General features: G+C 38.8%; 1 long non-coding RNA gene across 2 annotated transcripts; it reads right to left on the reverse strand.

Moving 5' to 3' along the window:
• Positions 1 to 292: 292 nt before the first annotated feature.
• On the reverse strand, positions 293 to 2,303 carry LOC147722869 (uncharacterized). 2 transcript variants are annotated; one of them, XR_015310048.1, is made up of 3 exons: positions 2,206 to 2,303; positions 1,580 to 1,710; positions 293 to 704 (listed from the first exon to the last, which is right to left on the reverse strand). It is a non-coding gene; the product is annotated as an uncharacterized LOC147722869 (long non-coding RNA). The 2 variants fall into 2 exon arrangements; XR_015310047.1 differs by lacking the exon at positions 293 to 704 and adding an exon at positions 1,151 to 1,215.
• Positions 2,304 to 6,208: the final 3,905 nt, after the last annotated feature.

A 6,208-nucleotide genomic window follows, 5' to 3' on the forward strand; every position in this document is an offset into this window, starting at 1 on the left:
GCCCTGCCCCCCCCTGCCAATACCCCCCCCCCCCCCCCCCCCCCCCCGCCGCCGGCCCCCCACGCGCATACGCGCGCGGCGGTATTAAAAAGTGAAAGTCAACTGAGGGAGAAAACATGTGTGTGCGCGCTGCGGCCCATTCATTCACCCCTGTCCCTGTCCCCTGTTCAACACATTACGCAACATCACTAGCAGCTATACAGCATGTTTTAAAGTTTTTTTTGAAAAAAAAAAGGACTGGGCAACATGTCTTAATAAAACATTGACAAAACCAATATATTTAACAGTCAAAGGCAATGGGTTTGCTATAATTTAACCGCACATCACAGAGTTTCACCAATTGTAAAAATAGATAGAAGTGGTTTGGAGACAGCAACTATGGCTAGGGTGCTCCTAAGGTGTATGACACCTACCCACCAAGGTGTCAATCCGTCCTAGTATCCAATTGAATCTAGGTCAAACATATATATGTAACACACCCAAGCACACCATATTATTGTGACGCATCAAGTGATGTAAATATTTTGTCTCAAGAACAGTCCATATAATCTCAGCATCCAATGATTTTCCAAAGCCCAAAAAGAACTTCTCAATAGAATATCCACACAAATCTTCTTGGGTTGAGATCTGGTGTTTTATTTCCAAAGTTCATATGAGGAAAGACAGCAGCCGACGCGCGTTTCGCCCACAGGGCTTTTTCAAGGCTGCAACCAAAACATTTATACATGTCCATCAGACAAGGATACTGTTCCATCTAATCACAACATTACACTTGTCAGAATGACATGCAAGATCCCTCATGGATCAATCAACTCAATTATTTATGTGATGATTTTTATAATAATAAAAAGTGAAACCAAATCATATAAAGATAGTTCAAAGGACACCCTGGTGGATCGAGTCTCCCAGAGACCACACGATCGTGCCGGTAGAACAATGGTCAGGAATATCAAACTTGTGCAGATCGTAAGAATCAAAGGACAGGCATAACATTCGCAGAGGCCGATAAGTGTTTGATAATATTGGCATTTGATGTGTCATGCCAATGAGAGGCATTGCCCTCCACCAGGTGCAAACCAACACGCACCTGTGAGTATGTCAAAAATTCTCACCTATTTATTCACTCTTCTTGCGGGTAATATTAGTGTCCCCCCAACATATATTGAAGAAAAAATGCCGCTTGTGGTGAGGATGTATACAGATTGTATTTCTGCTCTGTGGCAGGGAAAACCATATTACTAAAACGCCTTATTGTGCAAGTCAGCATCAGGATAAAATTTGCATTTCTTGTTAGTAGATCATCATTTCTTGAGTATTTACACTATTCAACTATGGGACATACACGGTGTCCTTAATGGGTTCAGTATATCTGCACCCGTGATCTGATATATCACCAATTCATGTTTGAAATACTAACAGTAGAGCAGCTATAAGATAAGTATTAAAATAGGTCAATCATAAAATTGTCCGTTATTTTGGATATAGAGTTGGAAAAAGAATATATTTACCGTATAAAATTTATTCATTAGTCTATAAAAACAAATAATAAGTCAAAGGTATTTTGACATTACTGCCTTACCATTCAAATGGTAATAATGGCCCCAACAGTTTTCAAGCCTGTCCTCTTCCAAAGTCACCACGCAAAGCGATTGTTCTAATCCATTTCATAAGTTGTATTTATACTTGAATCTTGATACATCCAAGGTTATGCTTGTATGACTGAACCGAAATGGTAGAGAAAGAAAAGGAAAACAGAAGGAACAGTCAGCCAATCTGTATCTGTTGACATTGAATTATTGTTCCAAACATGTTGTGTTCATATCCTTATTATAGGAATACGATATTTACTCTTTAATTTTATTGCTTGGTTCGATCCCATTTATCTATGCTTCTTAAGTTCATCACCTCGTTCTAAAACGGCTACCAACCACCCATTTGCATGCCTTATTATTCGAATGAATCGTCCAAACCGGACGTCCATTTGCAAATTGTAAACGTTGCACACAGGATGCGGGGCAGGCTAGGTTAACCTCTCCCTCCGAAAGAAAAAAATATATTTTTTCCTTGTTAGTCTACGTAGGCGCAGTCATTTACAAAAGATGCAACCACGTTTATGGAAAAACGGCATCATATCTGCCGGTGTTTGAGTTCCGTCTGAAATCGTTATTAGTGCAAATATAGCCGCTCTAACAAGATTATTCTTACCTCCTTATAGCTTTCTGTGCGAGTTCTGACGAGCCGAGTGAAGTTTTGTATCCTGCTTGCTCCGCGTTTCCGCCATAGATATAGTTTGGAGAACCGCCTTAGTTGTGATAGACATAAGAGACGGACTTCGCCATTCGAGCTATACCGGCGTCCTAAAGTTAGTGGCTGCCATTACTAAAGATGATAGAGTTGTATATTTTTTTAGCATAATTCTATATGCTTCCTCTGTTTACGTACCCGTTCGGTTCATAATTTGTTACAAGTTAAATCTTACGTGAATGTTATGTTTTTACATCAGACTATTTATAAAAAATAGTTCTGACGGCATGAATTATTTCAAAGGGGAAAAAGAACGAGAAACCATCTTATTTTGTGTTCATTATCACCGCAATTAACGAGGAGTTCATTTAAAACCTAGATTACCGTACAAATCATAACAAATTGTTCCACCAGTATGGACCTAGGGCACCAGTAGACTCATTTCCACCATTACAATCTAAACGTGTGGGTAGTACTGTCTATTTGTTTACAGCAGAAAATTTTACATCGATAAGGGTTTGAGAAGAGAATTATACAGGAACATTCAGAGCATTAGTAACAGACTGATCCAATTTACACATGGTGGACCACCTCAAAGCTCACTTACAACTGTATAGGTGATACATATGTTAGAATAGGAACATATTTTTAACATTATCTGTCACTCTAATCACATCATGACTTGTATGTCCCATGTTGTTTTTAACCATACATATGACCGAAGGTTAACATTGTACAGCTCATTATATATACGGTTAGCCACATCATTGTAACTGCAATGTTCATATGTCAGTTATTAATTTTCTTAGAGAAATTCATGAAGATCCTTGAGTATATTAATTCCACATTCCACAGCACGTAATTTAATGATCCACAAACTTTCTGTTTTTCGCAAACATGACAATTTGTCACCGCCTCTTGGGCCCAAATTGACATTCTCAATACCGTGAAAACCAAGTCTATGCAGATCATTTGCAGTGTGTGTGGTATTAAAGTGTACTGCCAACGGATATTGAGCATTATTGCTTTTTATCGCACGTATGTGTTCTTGAATTCTTTCCTTTAGGGCTCTGATGGTACTCCCTATGTATATTTTGCCACATACACATACGATGCAATACACTACAAACTTAGTGTTACAGTTGATAAAACTGCTGATATTGTATGTTTTTTCTGTGTTATATTTGAATTCTGTTTTCCTATGTAATCCAAAGCAACATACATTGCAATTACCACAGCAGTAAAAACCTTTTTGTTTGCAACTTAGCCAAATATTGCTATTTGTAGGTGTTATAAAGCTAGGACATAGATATTGTCTCAAAGTTTTTCCTCTGGCATGTGTAAGAATAGGGTTAACTCCTATCACTGTTTTTAAATCCATATCATGCCTTAGTAGATGCCAGTGTTTTTTTAGAATCTTGTAAACATCGGTGCTTTTACTGGAGTATGGTGCGATGAAATTCATCCTCCTAATACTCCTTTTCTTTTTATTCGTCAGCAAGGTGGACCTTTTGATTCGATTTACTTTAGTTCTTGCCTGTTTAATGATGGAGGGGCAATAGCCTCTCTGTAAGAACCTCCGTTCCACATCATCCAATTCATTAATTAGAGTAGATTCGACACTGCAATTCCGCTTGATGCGCAACATCTCACCAAACAGTATTGCATTGATCTGTGAAGGTGGATGTGCACTCTTTGCGTGCAAAGTGGCATTACAAGCCGTTACCTTTCTGTATGGTACGGTCATGAGTTTGTTGTTGTCAGCAATGATAGTAATGTCCAAAAAATTGATTTGTCTAGTGCTAGACTCCATAGTAAATGTTAAATTGAAGTCATTGGCATTGACAAATGTGCAAAATGTGTCCAGCTCTTGTTTGGATCCTGCCCAAAAGAGCAGGACATCATCAATATATCGGCCATAGTAAAGAATGTGTTGCGACAGATGTTCAGGGCAATTACGCCAAAAGTGTGTTAGTTCAAATAGTCCCATAAAAAGATTTGCATATGAGGGTGAAAATTTAGCCCCCATGGCCACACCTCTCTTTTGGCGAAACCACTGACCATTATGTAGAAAGATGTTATTATTTAGAACTAAATTAATTAGGTCCAATAGCATTTGTGTGTGTTCATATCATTGTATTGGGCGACAGTCCAGAAAGTGTTCTATCGCATTTATACCCATCTCTCCAGGTATGCATGTATACAATGAACAAACGTCCATTGTAACCAAGAGATGTTATGCCTGTCCTTTGATTCTTACGATCTGCACAAGTTTGATATTCCTGACCATTGTTCTACCGGCACGATCGTGTGGTCTCTGGGAGACTCGATCCACCAGGGTGTCCTTTGAACTATCTTTATATGATTTGGTTTCACTTTTTATTATTATAAAAATCATCACATAAATAATTGAGCTGATTGATCCATGAGGGATCTTGCATGTCATTCTGACAAGTGTAATGTTGTGATTAGATGGAACAGTATCCTTGTCTGATGGACATGTATAAATGTTTTGGTTGCAGCCTTGAAAAAGCCCTGTGGGCGAAACGCGCGTCGGCTGCTGTCTTTCCTCATATGAACTTTGGAAATAAAACACCAGATCTCAACCCAAGAAGATTTGTGTGGATATTCTATTGAGAAGTTCTTTTTGGGCTTTGGAAAATCATTGGATGCTGAGATTATATGGACTGTTCTTGAGACAAAATATTTACATCACTTGATGCGTCACAATAATATGGTGTGCTTGGGTGTGTTACATATATAAAACCAATAGATTTGGAGGGGCAACACCTATTGTCTTTGCTAATGCTTGTTACAGTATTCAATCATTGAGATGACTCAGCAAGTTCGGGACCTATTTTTATTACTGTAATTTTAAGGAATCTTCCAAGGCACTCTTCTGTGGCCCTGCTAATATGCTATTTCATAGGTACTAAACAAGTGCCTATTTGTGTCTCAATGGACAATCATTGATGCAAATATACATTTTTTCCGAACCTCAAGATGGTCTATAACTTGGATGTTTTGTTTTCTTCACAGGAATTAGGAGTTGGTAGCAAAGAAAACTATCTGGAGCCAGTAAAGTTAACACTTCTTGTGGCCTGGTGACTGCCTTGCTCGTGGAAGACCTGCCCTATGTCCTGCAGGCTGTAGAGCTGAGAGTAGCTACAAACCCCAAACACAGGGCAGCAGATTTGAATAGAGATAGATGGTAAAGAGCATTCAGACCCAATGATAGGACCTCAAGGTCACAAACAACTGTTCCGCTAGATGATTTCAGAGGTAATTTAATCTGACAGCCATAATACCTGAAGTGGTAGTACCTTAGAACATCCTGATACCTTAGCAGTACAGATGAAGGCCTGCTCACCTTTGTCCCTTGCAGTTTGGGGGGGCAAACCTGAATTATGTCTCACCCACCAATGTCAGTCTTCTTGCATTCCATTCCCCTGTTCAACCACCATTCTAGAAGCTCCATACTGTTTACAAGATAACAAAACAGAAAAACATCTACATTGACTCACCTTGAAACTCAACCGTGCTTAATCAATCATTCATCAATGTTGCAAATGCCTGTGGGCCATAAGAATTGCCTGCAAACCTATGTCAATGACTAGCTCTGCAGCAAATCCAATACGAACAGTCAACAACTCACTGAATATAGGTATTTCTCAAATCAACTCTAAACACCATAAATAACCTCCCCCCTGCGAATCAAGCAGGTATTGAGCCAAGATATCTTTCTAACAACCGGCCAATAATAGTGTTTTAGTCAAAATGATAAACAATTGAAAGATTTTCCTCAAAACATATACCGACCTTTAAAGAAAATATACTGCTTTAAGATTATCAAAACATTATAGTATGTCTAAGGTACAGAAGCAGCAGTGATTTCCACATGGGACGATTTTAAAACAACAGTGGATTAAAACTGGAGTACTGGCGCACCTATTACTGGAACTCT

This window comes from Lissotriton vulgaris, chromosome 4_1 (assembly GCF_964263255.1).
Source record: "Lissotriton vulgaris chromosome 4_1, aLisVul1.2, whole genome shotgun sequence".
Taxonomy (NCBI): domain Eukaryota; kingdom Metazoa; phylum Chordata; class Amphibia; order Caudata; family Salamandridae; genus Lissotriton; species Lissotriton vulgaris.